Here is a 23,071-nt window from a genome sequence, read left to right on the forward strand (position 1 = left end):
TTTAAAAAAAAGACACATGCAGCTCCACAGTGGCTGCCATGACCAGATGACCATTTTTATGCATTTTACAAGAGCTCCTTCCTCTTCTGCCCCTGCTCCCAGAGCTGCTAGGGCAGACCAGAACCTTCTCATAGGGGACTGGGTTCTCATTTCCTAGGTGGAATACCCAGTAAATTGCTCCTTCTTGGTCTGGCTGCTTTGAAAAGTCCCACTGAGAGGTCTGTGCAGAACAGTAGGGCTGTTCCCTCCCAAGGAAGCTTTAAGCAGAGCTTCAAGTGGAGAAACACTTCTGAGGTGGTTGGGATTTAATTTTGGAGTGGCTGTGGCTGTTTTAGGATAAAGTCTCCAGAGTTTTCACACCTGATCCTTGTGCCAATTACACTGCTCTCATTTTTCCTTCAGAGCCACGTGTATCATACACCCTTTTGCCCCAGTTACAAGCTTGACTCTGTCAGGCTGATACCTGTTATTGGCATCACCCCTAACTCTCTGAATCTCCAGAACCCTCCCATATTCAGGGTTCACTTACTCACCCCCCAAAACTAGCCTGATCATAAACCCTTTTCCTCAGAGTTAGCATTTCCTGGGTCAGTGAAATGAAAGTTTCTCAAAGCATCTATTCCCATAGCACCGCAGAGTCAGTTCCATCCTGCCAGCACTTCAGACAAGGTCCTCACTAACTCCTCATCTATCCAGAGATATGTAATCTTCTGCCTGCAAAGCGCTCCTAAGCACACAAGCCTGTTGGCAGCAGGGAATCAATTGCTCGTTGGCAGGGAAATATTCACGTTGCTCTTTTGATTGGGAAAATCCCTGGGGAGCTGGTGGCAGGGCTTTAAGCTAGACACAGCAAGACCTGGTGTCAGATTGCATGGAAACTACCTGTGATGGTCATTCCTGCTTTCAGTAAGGAGAGGACAACTCAACCATGAAAGAAAAAATATTGTGCTGTGAAATACCTCCGACCACCATGAGGTGAATTCATTAGTGAGAGAGAAAATATAAAGGTTGAAAAAATAAACGTTATACTTTGGGATGCTTTCCAGTGGTGCAAGGATTCAGGTACATCTGGCCTGATCGTCCACTCCAGCTGTGAGCAGGTCCTCAGTTTTCCCAGATCTCTGTTTCTGCTAGAAATATCATGTCACGGCTTCCTGTAGTTGTTCTTGGGAGAACTTTGGTAGCATTCAGTGATAACAAGGGGTGTTTTAAGTGTTTTGGGCATATTCTAGTGACAGAAGGTTACAGGTTAAGGTTAGGGAATAGTTTATTCCCTGCCATGGGGTGGATCAGGGTTGGCATCTCCCCACCAAACTAGGGCACAAATGGAGAGCCAAGTGGACAAATATTTTTGATCCCTTGGGACTGCTTTTTCCCAGCCCTCTGACCTCAAGAAGCCTATACAACTCTCTGTTCAAACTGGCTCTGTGTCTCAAATGACATTCTCCTGCCAATTGAACAACTTTACACATGCAAGAAAATCCATATAAAGGAGAGAGCTGGGCACACCAAACTGCACAAGAGGGAGAGAGATGGTCAAATACCTTTTAATGCCTAAGATATGCACACTCCTTTTTTCCCCCCACATAGTGATTACTACAAAGCATGGAAGGCTAAGGCAAATAATTGCCCAATTTGCAATTATCTTATGTAAGATTTGGGCACCACCCTCCCTCAGCCTCCTTTGAACATCCATCCTTACACCTGGCCCCTGGCCCTGAGGAGCACTGGAGCAGTTATTTTGTCCTGTGAGGCTTACCAGCTGCCTCTGGCTCCTTCCTGCTGTGTGTCTCCTCGCCCCTCTCACCCTTTCATTGCAGCCTGCCCCTGCTCTCCATCGCAGGTGAGAGGCTACGGGAACAACAGGGAGCAAGGTTAGGAGAGTTATTTTTAAACCCATTAAGGGAGTCACCTAGAGTTTTATGGTGCTCTGGTTTTTAAGCTCAGGAGAGCCTGCATTTGATGTGGAATATACAGCCTGCAGGCATCGTTTCACAAAGCGTTCACCTTTTACCCCACGCTGCCATGCCAGTTGCCAGTTATCTCGCTTCGCTTTGATGTCTCCCACGCTAACACTGACAATGCTGGTGGAAGAAATCCCAAGAGATACTTCATTACGGAAACAAGACCCAGAGATACAGCTGATGTCTCAAGATCATAAACATCCTAAGGCGAACAGGGAAATTTTCCAACATCAAGGGCTCTTTGGCTTTTCTACTTTTCAGCTCACCAATTTCATCCGGGAGCAATTTGCAGCAATGCTAATTGTATGTTTTCCCTGAGCTGTGCAAAGTTATAGGCCAATTATTTCTCCTCCGCCCCTGTGATGCATGTGGATTGCTGAAAAAAGGATGAAGGAAGAAGCCAAATATTTTTGACCAAGCAACAAATCAGCATCATTCCTTAAAGTCAATGAAAATCATTATCAAAATATAAGCAAGGACATGCAAGGTAAAAGCAGATTTATGCTGCCCTTGGTTGCTGCAGGAAAGAGTTAAGGTGATGCCAAACACTTCTGGAGATGAGGAGGCATGAGGGGCTTTAAGTTTGAGAAAGATGGTACTGGGGTTTTGCACTGAACTGGTAAGCCAGATCCTAATTTGGAGGGAGAAATACAGGTCTGCTTTCAGTGAAGGTTCAGAATTTTGATTGTTACAGTCAAGTAATGGAGGAGGGAGAGAGGTGTGTTGTGAACATCTCATTGCTCCACCTAAGGTTTGAGAACTAACATCTGCCTTGTCTGTTCCCTGTGGTACATGAAGTGTCCTGAACTACTCTAGTTTGCAACCAAAGCCAAGGACTTTTATGAATGGCATAGAAATATGGTCCAGGTTTTCCTAGCGTCACCCAGTGCATGGTTTTTGCAAGGCCGGTTGAGATGAAAACTTAAGGAATACATACAGTATATGCTGTCATGCAGAGGCAGTAAGTACACTAGTCTCTTTCCCACAATGTCCCCAAACATTCCTGACTCCCATCACTTGCACCACAATTGCCTAGGGAACAGAAAAAGTTGTGCAGAGAACAGTTTTCGATGTAGATACAAGCTACTTACTGGAAAGCAGTCCCACAGGGGACAAACAGCATGTGGTTATATTTCGTAGAATCATAGAATCACCAGGAAAAGACCTCATGGATCATTGAGTCCAACCATTCCTATCTGCCACTAAACCATGTCCCTGAGCACCTCTTCTACCCGTCTTTTAAACACCTCCAGGGATGGCGACTGAACCACCTCCCTGGGCAATGGCAGGCAAACAGACTTCCCACAACAGTGCTAAGGGAGAATAATAGTAGAATATAGTAGAAATACTAAAATTAATATGAATATGTTCTGTATTAATTAATATGGTATATAGCTAACACAAATCCAATCACCTCTCCCTTCCCCAAACCCACCAGAGGCTACAGCCTCTGGTGCTTTAACAAGCTCAAATCCAGATGCCAAGTTAATAAGCCTTTCCCCAGACACGTACAATTTCAAAGATCAAGCCTCACCACCAAATTCCCCACATGTTTTCCCTACAGAGGAGAAGGATTTGACTACAACAGCTTGCTAAAGCCACTCACCCATGATAGGGAAGCTCATCCTATTTCTCTTGAGTTCAGTCACAAATTGCCTCCAAGCTCAAAACTACAAAGGTGCTAGGCTCTTTCAGAAAAGAGACCTCACAGAGATGAGTTTTCTGCCACCTTCTTCCCTTTTTTGCCGTGGAGGAGTGTTTATACTGCACCTAATGAAGCTGGGATGTACCATCAGAGATAATACACAGAAGGAGGTGCAAACAGTTCTAATAAAGCTATGCTAACATCTAATAGCATAGAGGATACTCTCAAAAGGACAAGGCTGAAATTCCTGTGTTATAAACAAACAGCACCAGCAAAGGAAGAATGGACTGAAAAATAAAAACTTTAACACTTAGCCAATGGCAAAATGTGAAGGAGATCAGAATTTTCTCGAGAAATGAGAGCCCAACACCTGCCTATCAGGCTGAGCAGAAAATGTTCTGTGTTTCTTCCATATGGAGAAAGCAACTGATTTTGACTATAAATCAGTGTCAGATTCTGTATTAACAGCTGAAAATACATGCAGCTGTTAAATAATACCATCCCACCATAATAACAATAAAAATGGTGTCACTGCAATAATGAGGCTTTAAAGTTAGGCTCTTTCTACTTGTACTACAGTGGCACAGAGATCAAGGCACTGTTATGCTGCGTGGATGGCAAAACGGTTATACTGGTGGAGATAGTAAAAACCCTCCCAAAACACGTTCCTGCATTGGTGGTCACCAGTCACAGCTGAGAAACTACTTCAGCTGAAAGACTTGACCTCTGCATCACATCAAAAGACAGATTTTTACACCTGGGTGCAATCTAGATGTGTAGCTTTGACTAGAAGCCTAATTTTTAAGTAACTAAACTGAATCCCAGCCAAACTGAGGTACCCAAGGTCACAAATCAGATTAACATCCCAGGTCCCGGTGAATTCAAAGTGTCTTCTGAATTCAAAGACCATCACCTCAGTGGGACTAGGCCTCTTGAGGCATAAGGATCATCAAGTCTGTTTTCAGATTTCTGAGATGCCACACTTGTTTGCAATATCAAACAGCACCACCAGGACATGGCCTCTTGCTCCTTCGCAATGCTCCGTTTGAGATTACTTGTTCCCGAGCAGAAGAGAGACCAAAAGAAGCCATCTCTTGTAGATGAAGGGAAGGGAGTATACGCCTCCCCAGAGGATTCCACTGGAAGAGCCTCTCCAGGTGAAAGATCAGATTCTCTGCCTACATCCGTGCAACAGTGATGCTATGCCGATGAGCATCTCATGCCCTGCTAATTTCTTGGCATTTCCATTAAGACCACAAATCAGTTGCTCCTCCACTGTGATGACTCACCAAAAAAAGCAGAAGCCAGCAAGATTCAGAGAAATGATTTGGAGGTGAAAATCTCCTTAACCTATTTTGAAAACTCCACAGCCCTAAACTGCATCATCTGAGATACAATATTTACGTGCAGCTTATAGATCACAATAAAAGCAAGTAGGCCAAAGACCTATCAGCTCTTTTATGTATGCTTGGCAAGGCTGCAAGACAGCAATTAATTTCTTGCAGTCTTTTACTTTCCGGTAAATTCCAAGAGCCATATTTAAAAGTGAATTGGCAGATGCAATTTTTTATTGTAAGGAAATTTGTTTTGCTTCAGCAATAGACCAATATTTTCAGTCATATACAATGAAAGGGAGGGTAAATTTCCACCAAAGCCAGCCTTAGTAAGCTAGTGATATCTTCATGCGGAAAGGAAAGTTGGAGTAGAGCGGTGAACTACAAAGAAGTTCTGCAGAAAGCTGAATAACAACTTTTGTCTGGAAACCTGAAAGTGCAGGCAACTTTTGGAAGGCTGAGGAATTAAGGAATGTGTTACAAGTTGTAATCCTCCCAGCAGAACCTCAAAAGCCTTGGCTTGCTCTGCTCTTTTAAATTCAGAACTTGACAGCTATTTAACCAGAACCACAAGTGTTAGAGGTGGAAAAGGCCTAGGGATTATCTAATCTATTCCATGACTTCAACAGAAAACAGCAACATTAAAACTATGCTGCAAAAGTGATGTGAAAGTGTCTGCAGAAGAAAGAATCAGGAAAACCATTGCTGGAAGTCCAAGAAAGGACATTCTCCTCGGCTACCAGCTCATTAATTAATCTTTTAGCTCGGGTAGCTGCTGTGGTATTGCTTTTGATCAGGATGATGGCATTGTAATCTGCACTGCTTCAAGGCTGCCAGTGAATGCCCACACATGAAGAATTAATCTTTCCAAGTGGCGTTAACCCACTCAGCAGGTTCCCAGCTGGGGAAAAAAGGCAATGGCATCCATCCACTACCAAAACACACTTCTTTTATAGCAATGTTGCTTTGAGTCTTAAGAAACAAACTGTCTATAAATCACATCATAAAATATATCCAGAGTGATGGTTTACAGGAAAGCTCAGAAATGTCAAGGTTTTTTGGGGGGGATAATCCAGCTTAAAAAAACCAAAACCTTTTTCTTCTGTTCTTCTGATGCTGGAGGTAGGACAGTTTATTGTGTGTGGCTTAAATGCCTTGCTCACAGTTTAAATATTTGAAGGTCTATCAGCCACTGGCAACTGAATTCCACCATCACCCCTTCCTAGTTTTATTGGTATTAATATTTTTGCTCTGCAAGTCTGCTGTAAAATGGATTGTGGTTTGCTGAACTTTTCACCCTACTTCTCCCACAGGATTGGAAGCTTGCAGGAGGACAGCTCAGTGAAGTTACTTGTGTGTTGATTAAGAAGAAAAGGTAATCTAAGTCTTGACCCATGGCTTTCTGAGTCTTCTGTGCCTCAAGCTCCGCCAGGGGAGATTTAGGCTGGACATTAGGAAAAAAATTTTCACAGAAAGGGTCATTGGGCACTGGAACAGGCTTCCCAGGGAGGTGGTTAAGTCACCTTCCCTGGAGGTGTTTAAGGCACGGGTGGACGAGGTGCTAAGGGGCATGGTTTAATGTTTGATAGGAATGGTTGGACTCAATGATCCAGTGGGTCTCTTCCAACCTGGTTATTCTATGATTCTGAATGATGGATTAAAGTTAGCAATCTATTTTGCAGGAGGGTTGGATAGCAGAGGAAGAAAGTCAGGCTGAAGTCCATTCCTGACAGATCTTTAATGCTCTAAGGGAGCTACACATAGAGAAAATCCCTCCGAACACCCATCCTTAAAGACAGTGCCCCTCTCTCAGCTTATGTAAAGACATCTTCTGTTGAATCGTGCTGGGACCACAGCCAAGAAAAGCCATGAAATGAGATAATAGGAACAGGAAAGAGAGTGCGATCAAGTAAAGATCCACAGACAGTACAAAATCTATTCAACTTTTGGCTGCCCTTAGCAACAGATCAAAGCAGTTGGTGGACATGGGAAGACCACACTCCTCTGAGTTGCCACCAGCTTACAGAGTCTTCCCAGAATCTTCCTTCTTGGATACTCAAGCAACACACTGATAAAACCTCATCTCTTGTTTGATCCTTTTCAGTCTTTAATTATCCAAAGTAAATTTTTTTCCTATGCAGGATCTCCTGTGCTCACAGATAGCCTTGATGCTGGAGGCTGTAGCTCCCTTATCTGCACAGTACCCTTCCCACCCACCAGAGTAACATGCACACCAAAGCAAGAGCAAAAGTCTGACTTTTGGCTTGTGATATGCTCAATTCAAACTGGTCCCACCCATGAGTCCTGGGTTAAAATTCAAGGCCCTTAGCAGCCATCTACACTGGACTGTAAGAAAATTCAGTTCTTCCCTGCATTATGCCTCTTTGATGGGACCTTTAGTACCTCAGCACAGTATCAGCTTCAACACAAGTCTCCTGGAAGGACTCAACACCTCCCCTTGGCTATTCCACTGGTTCCCACCATCTCTTTGGGAACAGGGAGGCTTAACTCCACCCTGAAAGCCCATTAAGGCAGAATCAAACTTGTTCAGTTCACTGCCGTTCCTTGGATCTTCAAACGTGGGACTGAAACTTTGCTTGCAAAGTGGCTTTTGGGTATGGTGAAACATCCTAGTCAGGTGGTAAAAGGGGGCTTGGTTAAGACCACACATTGCAGTAAAAAGCCCATCACTGAAGCCCACAGTGCCACTAAAATGTGGATCTGGAGGCATTTGCTACAACATCTGCACTAAATACACAATGAGCCAATGCTTTCAGGCACAGAAAATCTGCAAGCAGATGGCTACCACCTCTGGCGTGTTCAGCACTCCTTCCTCTTGCCTTGACTTCACATGCCACTGTCCTTATTGAAAGGAGTAATGACACATCCCCAGCTGGAATGCAGGCTGTGTTGGCATCTAGCAGCCCAGATGCTTTGCTGAACTCTCCCATTCCTCCACTCTGCAAGACTGTGCTGGGAAGATCAGGAACACATTTCTCCTGAGATTTCTGGCACTCCTCCTTCCAACCATGGCAGGCAACTTCAAGAGAAATGCCTCTCTTGCCACTGCCAGTGTTGCCAGAAAGCAGGAGGGAGGAAAACAAACCTGAGACTCCCAGAAACTCCATAAATAAACAAAGATTTTTTTTTCAATGTGGTTCTGAAGAGAGCCAAATATCTGGGGAGCAGAAGGAGGAGGAAGGATTAGAGCCTCAGCATCAGTGTTTCTCCCAAACACAGAACAAAAATGAGCCTGCGCCTCTCCTGCACATTACACCATTGCGACATCAAGCTTGGATAGCAAGATGCTTTAATTGTGAGGGAGAGAGAGCTTGGTGGCTGAAGAAACATGCTGCTTTGACCACAGGAAAGATGGACATCACAGCAGATCCGGCAAGTTCTTTTCCAGGTGTGGAGCCACATCCAGCATCCCTGTTGGGTCATGGATTAAAATGGAACAACTTGGAGTCTTGCACGGGAGCTCTTGTAGAAGGAAGTAGTATCTGTGATCCCCCTACATATGGAGATGGTCCAGACAACAGCTGCTCTTCGCTGAGTATGTTAATTATGTCCCTGAGCAACAGGGGGGCATAAGGAGAGTCTGTGCTGTTCCACACATCTGTCACACCGAGGGTATAAGACAGAAAGGGATCAACTCAGAAATGGGTGAGGATAGAGTCCAGGAGGCCACTCAGCTGCTGGTAAGGCAGGGGAAGCAGATGAGAGAGCTAACAGGTAGCTTTCTTTGCGAGAGCTCCAGTACCTGATTTAAGGCAGGCTTTCCCAGCTAGAAGCAGACCTGCAAGCTACTAGGTGTTCAGGAAGAAACTGCTTAACAAAATAGTCTCCTCCTCTCCTCCCTCCTAAGAGCTGCTGGGATTATTGCTGTTGCTAAAGCATCCTCACTGCCCTTATCCAGGCTTCTGCCACTTTGAAACCACCCTAATTGCATATTCTTCTGAAGAACACAGCTTGATTTTTGTTCAGGATTATCTCCTCAGGCAGTGCAGTCTGGTTTTACTCACAGATTAATTAATATCATGCTCACATGCACCGAGCCATGCAGCTTTTTGTCAGTTGCATTGATGAACACCTGCTGGCCCCAGTCCTAATACTAACCCCACTGATAGTAATATTTTCCTACAGATCTAAACAAATTAAACTGATTCACCATCAAGTACTGCCCATGTTGAAGTACTTTATCTTAAATAGATCAAATTTCTTTTTTTCCCCTAAGACATGATCATACCTGATACAAGCAGTTGTTAAAAGATTATTTATTTGAGACATTGATTTAAGTGAGAGTAAGGTCAGACAATCACAATCTCAAATGCACAGGTTTAGCAGAACACTGCCTCCTGGCCAAGTGTGTGGTTTGGCTGAGGAGTGGCTACTAGACAGCTGTGATGTGAAAACAAGCCAGTTGGTCAGATAACAAGAGCTCAGCTCTTAATCCCATCATTAATGAACAAGTAAATCACGAATGAGTCACTTCTACATCTTTGGCTCAGTTTCCCTACTAATAAAAAGGAATAACCTTTTATTTTTTCTTCTTTTTAAATTTATCTACGTCACTGTAACATTCTGCAAGCTGATTAATGAGGTGTTTTTCTGTGAAACGAGGCAAAAGGATGCTGGTTCTGGGAACAGTCTTGTGAAGATGCTGCTGAAGTGCCTATTGCCAACAGTGGCACAGCAGAGAGGACAGAGATTCAGTTTACTACTCTGCAGCCTCAGGACATTATATTGCTACTTCCCATACTGTAATTTTCCCTTTTTGGATTGATTTTATCACAAACAACTAAGGATTCTTCAGACAGGCACCTCTTGTAACATGATAAAAATGATATTTAATAAGACTGACTCTCTAAGGACTATCAGCCTGGAGAAGAGAAGACTCTGGGGAAACCTTATAGCAGCCTTACAGTGATTAAAGGGGGCTACAGAAAACCTGGTGAGGGGCTTTTCATCAGGGAGTGCAAGGACAGGACAAGAGGGAATGGTTTTAAGCTGAAAGAAGGGAGATTTAGATTAGATCTTAGAAAGAAATGTTTTCCTGTGAGGGTGGTGAGGCCCTGGCACAGGTTACCCAGAGAAGTTGTGGCTGCCCCATCCCTGGAGGTGTTCAAGGCCAGGTTGGATGAGGCTTTGAGCAGCCTGATCTAGTGGGACGTGCCCCTGCCCATGGCAGGGAGGTTGGAACTGGATGGTCTTCAAGGTCCCTTCCAAGCCAAACTGTTCTATGATTCTCTCTTGAAAGCCCTGCGAAGTACGATATACTACTTGCTGCTCCACAATTTAGGTCTGCTTTTTCCAGAGAACGTGTGCATATATTTATATGCATGAATATGTTTGCTTTAACATCATCTTCTTTCTGCTCTGACTCCAGTACAACAGCTCAACTGCTCTTGGAAGCAGTTCACACAACAGCACAAAGGGAGTAATACAAACTTCCGTGCGAGCTTTGCACGACCGTATGGGGTTTGCTGTAGGAAGGGAAGGCGCACATGTACCCAGTGTTCTGAAGGTTCAACCATGTTTTCTGAGCCACAGAAATCCTGGTATAAATTAACATTTTCCGTTCCCAGATGTTTGTTCCGCCTTGTTGCGACACCTCTTACCTAGTTTCAGGCTGACCTTGAGCTGGGCTTGAGATTGTTCACGAGTTTTTTAGTCATTGTTAAGAACAAGGAAAAAGAAACAAACATCTGGTTAGCAAAGCTGCCAAGTGCACATTCCTTCGCTGTTTTTCAACCTTTCAATCCCTTTGTTTTCAGTCTGAAATTCCATTTGATAAATGCACGGAGAGCCACAGGGCACTGATTAGATGCAATTCTGGTCCTGACCTATGCCACTGCTTCACCAGCATTGTTTCAGTGGAATCACCTCCAACATCCACAGACCCCAAATAGGGAGTAAGGGTCTTGTGAATCTGTCCCAACCGTGTTTATATATGGGGACCTCATCCTGCTCCCATTGAGGTCAATGGGAGCTTTGCCACCAGCTTCAATGGGAACAGGATCAGGGTTTAATGTTGTTACTGCATTGAAATTGTGTTCAAGCCCACTCTCTGCCAAGATGGGGGCTTTTCAGTTTCTATAGCTGTAGTGTATTTCTTTTTAATTGGAAACAACAATCTTATTGAATCTTGGCCCACAGTACTGGCACAGACTGACCAGACCAGGTGGGGTTGCTCCAACAAAGGCTTGTGAAACACAAAAGGGGCCACATGACAAAAATTTCACTCTCTCTACCTTGGCTGCATAAGCTTCAGCCTGTTGCACCTTTGCACAGGTGTGTCCTCCTGGACCACAACTCCTCAGACCTGCACAGAGTTGACCTTCCGTCCATCCTCTCCTGCTATGAGCACCTCTCTACAGCAGTTAAGTAAAAGAAGATGCCTTAGATTTCATCTGTCAATAAAAAGACCCCTCCAGGGTTTGAGTCAGACCTTGCACTGGCTGTACCACCTTCCAGAGGCACGTGTCTTTTGCAGGAGCCTGCTAAAGGGACACTAAAATTTTAGTTGAGGCTAGAAAATTAGAGCTCACCATGAAAAGCAGCTTTGAATCCCTTCAGAGAGCTATTCTAGGGAAAAGGTGAGGCATTAAAGGACTGCTATGCTCTCAGTCAACGAGATGTCTTAGCAAGGCATTGCATTAGCTGTTGCTCGGAATAGCAAGCATCTGAGTCTTTTAAAAACTTTGCTCTGTTTTTTATTTACGTGTGAGTGGTCCGTGTCCCTGAAAACCAGACTTGAAGATCATTAATCTGAGACAAGAAATCCAGACTTATACAAAGCTGTCCCACGCAGTTGTCAATCCTCACCGACCCCAACCTACGCATTCACTGACGCTGTAAAGTGGGATTGTACTGGACTGGAAAGCATCTCTTTTCCATCAGAGATGCCAAATCTGCGGTGTGGCTTGATGATCCAAGTTGACACCGGCCATGAGAACAATCCTATTTCCTCCCCGTTGGTCATTTCCATAAATGCCAAGTTTTGGGCAACACAATGTACGGCATTTCCAGCAAACCGCTCAATGATCTCATTTGCATTGCCAAGGGTTTGAGTTTTTTTTAAAATGCTCTTTCTTTCAGCCATACATTTTAGATTAAAAAATAATAATCATGCAATCTCTCAGGAAATTGGGCTTTCAAAATCAGGATACAAAGCAACATGGTCCAGCAGAGATTTGAGCAGGCAGACTTTACAGCCCTGCAGCCGCTTGTTAGATACCCTTTTTCAATAAGATTAGTTTCAGCTTCTGGCTCCTGCTTTCTCATCACGAGTTAATGTTTTTACCCAAGGCCTTTCCAAGGGTTCCTTCATTCAAGGGAACTACAAACTCAACAGCCAGTTGTGAATTTCACTTGTGAATGTATACTCCTCATCAACCTTCAATTCTGATTTAAAGTCATTTCTAAGTGAGGAAATTACAGCCCAAAAAGGAGATATTGGCTTCCCAGTTCCTACGCACAGCAGGTCTGGACATTACCAGTGAAGCTGCTCAAAGAGATTCCAATCTCATATCCCAGGAGAAAAGGAATTTGGGGTGAGTCTGAGAAAATAAATGCAGAAGGACCTTGACATACCAAACTTGTCTTGGCATTTCATGAGCCTATATGGCAATGACCTTTTATCAGCGGGAAGGAGAAGCAATGCCACTCATAACTGGAAACTACACAGTATTTACATGAGAAAATCTGCACAAGCATGGTGGAGACTACAGGGGAGTTTAGCTTTCTGGAAGGAAAATTTTTAAAGCTTTCTATCAGTTCCATCTACCAGAGTCCTACAAATTCAGAGTGGCTTAACAGCCTCTGCAAAACAGCAAAAAGCACCCATAAAATTTTTAATAAAGAAAATATTTTAGAAAGCCAATTTGACCAGGTCTTCTCCCAATGAAGGGACTACATTCAAGCTTTGGAAATTCTTTCTCTGTGTTGTACAGATGCCCTCTCACTGACCCACAACTTCATTTAACTCTCCTCAAGAGGAAGAAAGGAATCCCTGCTAAAATTATTAGCTTTCACAAAGAATATTTTCTTTGAGGAAATGGCCAGCACACGTGCTTTGCTTTCTCAAAGGACTCCCATGAATACAGCACAAATTCTGTACTCCTGGAGCTAGGAGACTTTTTTTTTTTCCAAAGGCAAAGACATATCAGTACCGTACGATACTCTTGCCTCTCCTGTTGCCCTTGGAGATGCCACAGAGTGCTAAGCATATCCATATTGGTTCTCAACCTGTAGTTCACAGCTAACTTGGAGACTCTGTGTGCCTTGGCCCCATATCCCACTGGCGTCCCATATTCCATGTCTCTCAAACCGCTTTTGCTTCTGCAAAATATGAGTCCGTAGGTGCAAAGCGTAGCGTGTTCAGTGGGTAGCAAAGATGTCCAAGAGCGTTAGTTCAGTTTTGTTCAGCTGCCTGCCCGCTCCCAAAAGAAGTGTCATAAACTGGAAGATTTAGACCTGAAACGCAGCCCAGGGTCGTTAGCTGGAACCCCACCGCAGCCTCATAAGACAACATCTGCCCTTGCCTTTAGAGGGGAAAACCAAACCAGAACAAGTTTGCGCAACATGTAATCGAACACAGTTGTTCTCAAAGGCAAGGAGGAAGAGATTCGTGCCGTCCTCCTAGCATCCATCCAGGACCCTGTGTCCCCAGACTCCGTGCCTAATGTGATATTATTCAGCTTCTTGTCATAGTTTTTGCATGTAGTTGGAGGATTTTCCCTCTCATGAAGGTTTGCTAACCATAAGGGTTGCAAAGAGTGCAGAAATATTAAGAACAGTTGACAGAAGATTTCTCAGGGGGGACACAAAGGCTCCTGGCTTACGACTCAGTACAGGCCTTAGAATAATGCATATAATCTTATTGTTATAATTATTGTTACTTTCATTAAAGTAGAGGAGATGAGAGATCCATAAGGGGAGGAGAGCCTGAAATCACGAATACCCTTCTTACGACATGCAATAGAAACAGCAGTCCTAGCCAAGGCACCCAGGGAGCCTAGCTCACAAAATCCAGCAGTAAGAGTGAAAAGAGACCTACAAGTTATTTGATAAAATACCACACTGTGAGGTACCATGGCCTCAAACACAGGAAACTTCGAAGCTGCTCCCAGCTTTGGCTGTTACACAGAGTTGCTGCATCTCAGTCCACTTTCAGCTTGCTGTATCAGAGCACCAGGAGGTGCTCTCCAAACTCAGAAAATGCTGGCCATTTTGAAGAAAGTGGGTTAGTTGCCTTTTTGTTCAAGACTAGATCAAAGCCCCCCTCAACTCTTCATTTCCCCACAACAACAGGGAAAAGCAAAGCATTTTTCCCATGTAAGGCAGTGTTTAGATACTATGAGCATAGCCAGTTCAAATATTCTACCCTCAGATCAACTACTTCTTTATCCAGGGTATCTATTCCACTAAATAAACCTGATGGATGCTGAAATGAAAGCATGAAGCGAGAGGCTGCACACCAAAACTCACTCTGGTTTGTTCCCACTGTCGGATTTTGCAGGGATACAGGTTTGAGAGCAATGATTCATACCTTCTGCTGGCAGAGCCAAGGGGAGATTCTGGCAGCAAGAAGATTCAGGGTAGGCAGAATGAACATCTGCTCATGGCTGAAGCAGGCACAGTAAAATCATACCCTGCCATTCTATGAGGAAGACATAGGATTCCTCAGACTACCATTTTGATTCCAATGAGTGATAACTAAGCCTGTCACATCACCCAGCCAACATCGGTACAAAGTGTTTCAGTTTCCTACTATAGACGCATGCAAGCTGAGATGATCTCACATCATTTTACCTGCCCATCGTACTTTGGACCAGAATTCAGTATAAACCAGAGGTTTCCCAAATTAAAGGATGTTCATTCACATGGATGTCATCTCAGGCATCACAAAATGTAACCTTCGCACTTCTTCCCAATGCTATGCAAGCACCATCATCACCTCCAAAGCATCTGTTCTTCCATCTTCAAAATGTTCCTCATTCTAACATGTTCTTGACAGCTCCACACACAGAAGTCATGTGCATGCAACTGACCTTGAGCAAAACACAGCGTCACCTCCAGTGCCGTGTCCATCCCACATTCTTCAGCTCTGATACAGAACAGCTCAGAATCTGCGATAGTGAATAGAAACATAGTCATTTTTCTGACCCATCTTCTTCTAATCCACCAAGAAGTGTCCTATAGCTTGTGACTGTTGACTTATTACCCAGTCCTCCCAAACACATTAATCATTCTAAGTCATAATAAAGCTTTCTGATGAAAACCAAGCTATAGCTGTTAAGAAAAAACCCCAAATGCTAGGTTAGTTTTCATGGGTTAACCATATAGCAATGCTACTACAGTGAACTTCCTATTTTAATGCACGTAATTGGCATCGATTAAAACTTTGCTTTATGACTATTTTAATATTGTCATTTTGTTTGATGAATATGAGGCACTGATGTTAAAGAGCACTCAATGAAAGCTCCATTGAAGTCAGTGGGAGGCAGTAGTCAGGCAATGAGGAGAACTCTTCAACAGATTTTGAACCCAGGTTGGTAGCTTGAATTAGTCCCAAAACATTAAACTCTGTCCCAGTTGTCTGCAAGCAGCATAGACAAGCTACAAAAAGCAAAGTACTACAGAGGTACCCATGCTTACCTTAGTAAAGGTGAGACCGTTCGTGTAGAGCCCAGAGTCGCTGGAGTGAGGTTGCTCTTCATACCATCTTACTCCACTGTGACTACATGAACTGTTGGTCTGAAATGTAGCCCAGGCAAAGGAACAGCAGGAGATCTAGGATGCGTGATCTGTGTGGAAAAGTTAAAGGGAACCATACAAAGCCCATCAACTAAATAAAAGGCAAATAGGAAGACAGAACATAGGGGAAGACTGTGGAGTCATATAGACCAGTGGAAGCAAGGGAAAAATCAGTTTGAACATTCAAAAGTGTCTTCTATTAGTAAGGATGGGAAAGCACTAAGTGAGGCTGCAATCACTGACAGCCTCTAAGAACAGGTAACACATCTGTTACGACTGAAAAGGTGCCATTGGTCATGCGCTAAGGAAAGAAGAGGTCTCGCGTGACCTCCTGAAGTCCTGTGCAGCCGAACTGTCTAACAGGAAGGCATACAAAGTAAACACCATATTTTTGGATTTGGGAATTGGGAATTTTTTTAGGATTTTTGGTTTTGCAACATACTTGATTCTCTAGTCATACTCTATTGCTTCTGGCTGAACTACAGGACTAGGACCAACAGTAAACCCCACAGATTTTAAGTATCATGCTTATCACAGGGGGATCACACCTATTAAACCACCTGATCAGGTTTACCTTAGATTTATCTGTATCAATCTGAAAAGTAATTTATAGTCAACATCTGAAATAAGCATAACGTATTCTCATTCTCTCCCCAAACCTTCTGTACTTAAGCTTTTCACTTATGGTCTCTACGCACAGATTCTTTTGCAGAAAAGCTGTACTAAAGGCCAAGCTAATCAGAGAAATACAAAATCTTGCACACAGAGGAGAAGCCAAGTTTACCATGCTCCTCTTAGGACTCATTCATCACCTGTTTTTGCACCAATGAGCCATTTCAACAGCCTGCCCATGTCCCACAGTCGTGATGACTGAGGACAGTCCCTTTTCTTCCCCCAGAAACAAACTTGCATGGTGTGAGTTCCCATCTGACCAGCATATCGTGAGGGCTAATGAACAACCTTGCTTCTCTGGTCTGCTGGGAGTAGCTTAAATAGGAGTAGATTTTGTGAAAGTCATATTTCAGTCTTAAAATGCCCTATAGCACAGAGGCTGTGGCTGCAATATACCCTGTTGCCACCTAAGATAATCTCTCTGCAGGGCAGTAGAAAGTCAGATGAAGAATCTGAGGATGCCAGGAGGCAAAAGAACCTGACTGCAGAGCTTCTGCATCTTCGCTTCAAAGCTAAGGACTACCAAGAAATACACGTGCTTGGTTACACAGAGGCCAAATGAACCAGGTTTTTCATTTCTGTGTGTCTATGGGTGTGTGGACAGTGAGAAGCTTATTCTCTTTATTTGTGGGTTTCATTGGTATTTCCACCAAAAAAGGACAGTGCTTTGAAGCTGGAGCCTGGGTATGTTTCTTAAGAACTGGGGGTGATTCCAGAACGCAATTACATTATTAGTACAAATAAAGCATGGCATTTCCTACTACAGCACATCCAGAAGGAATTTTTACATAGTTTTTAAGGATCCAGAGTCACTTCAGCCCAATGCAGGCAACAAGTCCCTCTGGAATACCAGCTGCTCAGAAAAGCAAAGACTAGTTAAAAGAACGAAGTGTTTAAAATTTTTTTTTTTAAAGAAGCGACTTTTCTGTGTCTTGCTTCACTGGTTTTCAGTGAGCTGAATAGATTAAGTTACTGCACCACGAACAATAGTTGAATTACAATCATGAACATACTTCTCTTTGGTGAACTTGTAGAGAAAATGAATACCATTTTTCCCACATACCTGAGGAATAAAAGCACTTGCGGAGAGGAATCTCTCCCACAGGGAACTGTTGTGTACTTAGCAGTAGTATTTTATTAAAAGCTGGAGAGTTCAAGGGTCTCACAAATGTAAGTTTTCAATTAGCTTTCCATTGTGTCCCAAACAGTCTCTAAATACTCAACTAAACTTTAATCCAATCACTTGATTTGACTCCAAGAATGATTTATCTTTTAATCATCATCTATTCAATGAGGGGGAAAAGAAAGCAAACTTGTTCTTGGCCCATCATGATTCATACATGATTTTACTGCAATCAGAGTTGTGTTTTCCTTTTGGCTAATGCCTTGGCAATTGCAAGCATTGGCTTTGGCATTCTATTTAGGTCTGACCACTTCCCCACCTCCCCAGAATGTTGAACAGCACTGAATGATTGTCCTTTATACCTTTTTCCCACCGAGGCATGTGATTTTTTTTTTTACAATATCTTGATGTTGCATTAATCAAAAGTATCTGCTATTTGACCCGCACACAAAACAGGTTTAAAAATGGGCTTATTAATTTAAATCAATGGCATTTTCCTGGAAAGATGTATTATGCAGAGCACAAGAGCAAGACAGAAATCAGTCCATACCTTCTGGGCATTCACAAAGAACTCAGCTGTTGGAGCTGGGACAGTGGTGTTTTCTAGGAGACTGAGCCTGGTGAGATTTAATCCTTCCTCCATGCAGCAGGTTTGCTGACCTCCTGAGCTGATACCTACGGTGTGCCTTGGTTTCTCCTTCTGAAAATGAGAGTTTCATGCTGCACCTTTAAAATAACCTTCCGTGTTTCAGAAGTTCTCCATAACAGCTGAATGTTATATGGCTCACACATAGCACATAGATACACTCTCTAGGGGAACTGCACACTGCCAACCAGCCCCCTGGGAGATGCAGCACTCTATTCACCAGCCACAGCTGCACCATTTCATGATCTACCTCCCACAAACGTCTCAGCCACATGCTTTTGTCTTCATGCAGCAGCCACAATTAAACGTAGCTCTCCAGATAAAATAAGGAATGGACCCAGCCTTTGCCCATGAATGGCATGAACTGCATGGCCTTTGAGGTCTGAAAGCGGCGTGCAACATCTTCCCATGCATTATTACTCATGTCAGTGGCTTGTGCAACTCAGTTCCAGCTGACAGTTGGGGCAGAGTTTGCAAAGAGCTGCTCTCATCATAATTCTCTGGCTGCCTAGAACTGTGAAGTAGCAGAACTCGCCAGAGCACACTGGTTTCTCAGGAGATTTCCCATTTATGTCTTCCTCACTATAGCTAGAAATTTCAAACACATTCCTTGAAGACTGACTCAAACATCCATGAAAAGCTATTGGTGCTTGAGAGTCTCCTGTTAGCATGAAGTTCTGGAAGCAGAAGATTTCATGAAAAGCCATGTTATTTTTTCTTTTTAGTGGGAATAACAGAATCTAAAGACAAGTAGCCTCCTACAAATGCATTCAGATAGAAAAGAGAGGAAGGCTTTTTAAGCTAATGTCATTACCTAGTTGACCAGTTCTGCTAGGTAGTAGCATATACTTGTCTACTGGTTTCACTGGAGTAGCCGTACTGTGTCTGGCCAGGAGTCCACACTTTCCTGGCTTTGATGTAGCCAGTACTGGACCCTCATAGAAACAGTAAGCTAATAATTTCCCTGACATACTCCCCTGGCTCCCAACAACCTGCAATTTAGGGACTCCTGGGGTTGTGGCTGGTTCATACCGAGGTTGCAACTATTTTAAAAGTAAGGGCTTCTTTCATCATGGGTTTGACATGCAACCTGAATATCTGGGCAACAAAGGAGATGAACATGGTATGTAGAAGGAGCCATGAATTTGCAGAAACTCCCATGCCCAGACCTTCAGTAATTGGATTTGCTTGTGGGCTTGCTGGACTCGAGCAACAAAACAGTCCCAGCTTAAAAGTCTGTATGCCAGCTTAGAGAATGTCAAAGAGAATGTGATCACTCTAATATTAATCACTTGGATGCTGGTGTAGAAGTGTCCTTCCATTCATAGGCAATTCATTCTCCTCATTGCCTGCTTCCAGTTTCCTGCCAGCATCAGTAAAGAGAGTCAATTCAGCCAATTCAGGTGTCAACATCTCCTTCACAGGTAGCTAAAGTTAGCTGTACAAGATGACTTTGTTATGCAGCTTCCCCACTCAGGTCCCTAGATAACAGGCAGTGGGAATTAGGAGCCCCACTGGGGAAAGAGCACCGGTCTGTGCTTCCCTGCTCTGTCTCCATTTGCTTGTTCCTGTGACTCCTGCTGTGAAGCTCAGCAGTGTCCCTGGTCCTGCCTGTGGTTTGGCTCTTCCCAGTGGTTTTGTTTCTGGTGACGTTGCTCTCTGCCTCCAGGAGATTTGCTAGTTTGTCCCCAAGTGCCAAGCCATGCTTCAAATCCAATATTTTTGCCCAGGGCAGTAAACACAGGCACGGTAAGGTCTTTAACCAGGAAATCAGATGCATGGGTTTAGCAAATGACCTGCTAACATTTGTAGATCCTTTGGTGGTCTGTCACTTGGGGACTTTGAGTCAAGATTGGATGTATGCTTTAAAAAAAAAAAAAGTACCCAATTATAGCAAGAAGATCCCATCTGGCATGGGGCCAGAATTGTTGGGTAACAACCAAAGGCGTGTGTTATCACAGCAATCAGACTAGAGGATCTTAATTATTCCCTTCTGGCTTTAAATCCTATGAAAACTTGCTTCTTGTTAATGCTGAATTCATAGAGCAGGAATTCACACTTGGGACTGTACCCAGGATGACTGGCAGCCACTGCAACAATATAAATGCATTAATTTTTTTAATTGTGAGAGACTGTGTTTGTGCTACTGGGAATGGCTCTCAGGTCTTCTGATCTGATGCTCATTTGTTTGCCACTGCTTCTTACTCTCATGCAGTGCCTTAATAGTGACCTTGCTCTTCTACAGACCAGCCTCAGAAAGCAGTGCCGCTGCAGATCACTGATTCAGAGCAGGGAGGGAAGGATGGGAGATGGTGGAATTAAATATTTTTACTCAGGGTGATTCATCTGATCCAAATTGTCCCCAGGACCCTGGGCTCCCTCCTTAACTGCTGTGAGGCACATCTTTCATACAGAGACCATCGGCTTCTTTCTTTGACCCAGCAATCATCTGCTAGCAGTAAAAATGAAGAAACACCAAAAAATGAAGTGAGATCATCACAAGCTCAGCATCCCTGGAAGGGGACCATGATGCTGGTCTTCCCAGACCTCCAGGGCAGGGCGTGCTGGTGCTGGATCCAACTGCAGAGCTGTGTCCTCACCAACCATGCTCAGTTAACAACCCATCCAAGTGGTCCCAAACTTGCTTTTTAAGACTCGGTCCTTGCATTTTCCATGGAGTACAGCAGCACGCAGTACTTTGGTTGTCCTCATCTACTACTGTCTTTGTTCCCATGCGGACTGAGGAGAGAGTTTCCTCTTGCAGGCTAACTTGTTGACATGGTTGGCATTTAAACGTGCTCCCAGGTTTCCGATTTTTCTCTCTTGATTTCTTAGAAACATTTCTGCAACACAAAGCAACCAACTGTAAAAAAACCAAACAAACAAAAAAAAAACCCACCCCAAAACCTCTTCTCCAGTGCAGCATTGTGATAACATGGTGTGACAGCTTTCTATTAGAAGCAGGTTTTGTGCATGCTCAGTCATGAGTGTGTGTCCTCCGAAATGGCTGTGGAGCCAAAGTGCGTTTTTCTGAGAAAACTGCCCAAAGTGGCAGTTTCTGACAGGTTTGTTTTCATACACAGCCTGATCAGTAACAAATGCACCTTTAGCAACGGCATGACAAAGCTTCCTAGCTTCTGCCTGAATCAGCCAAGGCTATGAGGGACTGAACTGCATCACGAGCACATCTAAGATGGTTGGTACGAGCCAGGAGGAACCAACACCCGGGTGGGGAGCAGTGCTGAAGCATCTCACACTGGTGGAGGTTTTCCAAAGATATTGTTCCTACTTTATAGCATGAACACATTCTGGCATCCCATAAAGTGGCAACAGCTGTCAGTCAAAGAGACATCACTCTGTAAAACTGCCTGGGTGATGTTGTTTTCGAACTCAAGGTCTCCACACAGGCTTATGAGGTGTCATCTGCATGACTAACAAGTCCCAAAGACCCAAAGTACAAGTGCAGCAAGCAAGAAGGGAATGGGGCTGGGGGGAAGCGAGGAGCAGGTACCAGCCTCGCCAGAGCCCTGTCACCAGACACATTGGCTTGGACTTCAGGCTCTGCTTTCTGCTCTGGTGCACAGTGGGTTCCTCAGGCTTGAGAATCCCACAAAGATGACACATTAATGAGAAACATCATGAGATTTCTGACAGGGGTGCAAGCCAGAGCTGCACAAGCATGAGTCTCTCCTATCTGCTAGGAGAAAGGCTAATAAAGAAATTAGCCTTAGCACAGGTATAAGAGACAGAATTTGTTGTCTTCTTTTAATATTTTTTCATTAATTCAAGACCACAAAAAAGGTATATATTTGAGATTGCTTGTACCCATAGAAAGGGCAGCTGGTCAATAGGAATGGACAGCCCCTCCCTTCTGCACCTTGCAGAACACAGTTTCTACAATGGTTTTGCAAAGGGGTTGAAACTCGTCTTTCTCAAGAAGAAAGCGGTAGAATGATTTTCTCAGCCCCTGACTGGCTGAGTACTGACTGAATCACTGCTCTGATGCTAACTAGATGGCACTTACCCATGAAGGGGATCAAGGTATCCAAAAATACTACTTTGAGATAGACAAATAAGGTGAGTAATGACAGCCCTAGATGTGACACAAATGATAGTCCTTCCTATCCTTGGAGATACTTCTCATTGGTTCTGGAGACAGGGTTATTCATGGGTACTATCTGTAACCCCCGGAGGCAGCGCTATGTTAACCTTCCTAGGGGTATGTTTCAGATGGATGAAGAAGACAGTGAAATACATCACAAGCAGCCGTCCTAAGGCCACTGCATGAGAAATACGACTTTCCTTTCAGAAGTTCCCATGAGCGCTTTCATCCCCTTCAGATCAAAACTTTACAGCTAAGCATAGGCTGATGTACATGTCATCTCCCAAAGACGACCATTCACTAAAACAGTCACAGACTCTACTGAAGTGACTTGGATGAGGAATTACCTTGCAGTAACAGTCCAGAGGTCATCCTCCAGCTCATAAAAAGCTCTGTGAAAAGGGGGAAACCATGAGTAAGTGTTTTTAATAGAGAAAATACCTTCCTTCTCCTAGAGACTGGGATTAATTTTCTCTGACTTTGCAAACACCCAGCGGAAAGGTTAATATGATTGTGTTCACTTTTAAACATGAAAGATTTTAAAGCAAAGACTTTGACTAGGTTATACGAATAACAAAGTAAATCAAAGTTATATGAACGCATATTCACTGGTGCCTTCCTCTACGTACTTTCACATCTAATGTTTCTACCCTGTGAATAATAAAGGTCCTGTTACCTTTTTGACTTAAGATCAACATCCTGATTGTGCTGTGAAGGTTTCATTTCACAATTATTCGAGCATCTCAAAAATAGTCATTATCCCTTTGAAATTCTCTTGCACTGGAAATGCTTGTTCTGGTTTTCATTACATCATTACATGTGCT

At 43.7% G+C, this 23,071-nt stretch overlaps 1 long non-coding RNA gene across 2 annotated transcripts in view; it reads right to left on the minus strand.

The window, feature by feature from the left end:
- The window catches only part of LOC138722933 (uncharacterized), a 45,890-nt gene extending 26,912 nt beyond the window's left edge, over positions 1–18,978 (minus strand). For both annotated transcript variants that reach the window (XR_011337775.1, XR_011337774.1), the window contains exons 1-3: positions 18,050–18,978; positions 15,606–15,754; positions 14,999–15,218 (exon numbers count right to left, since the gene is read on the minus strand). This is a non-coding gene — a long non-coding RNA (uncharacterized lncRNA). The remainder of the gene's footprint in view (positions 1–14,998; positions 15,219–15,605; positions 15,755–18,049) is intronic.
- Between the last annotated feature and the right edge of the window lie 4,093 nt (positions 18,979–23,071).

This window comes from Phaenicophaeus curvirostris, chromosome 7 (assembly GCF_032191515.1).
Source record: "Phaenicophaeus curvirostris isolate KB17595 chromosome 7, BPBGC_Pcur_1.0, whole genome shotgun sequence".
Taxonomy (NCBI): Eukaryota; Metazoa; Chordata; class Aves; order Cuculiformes; family Cuculidae; genus Phaenicophaeus; species Phaenicophaeus curvirostris.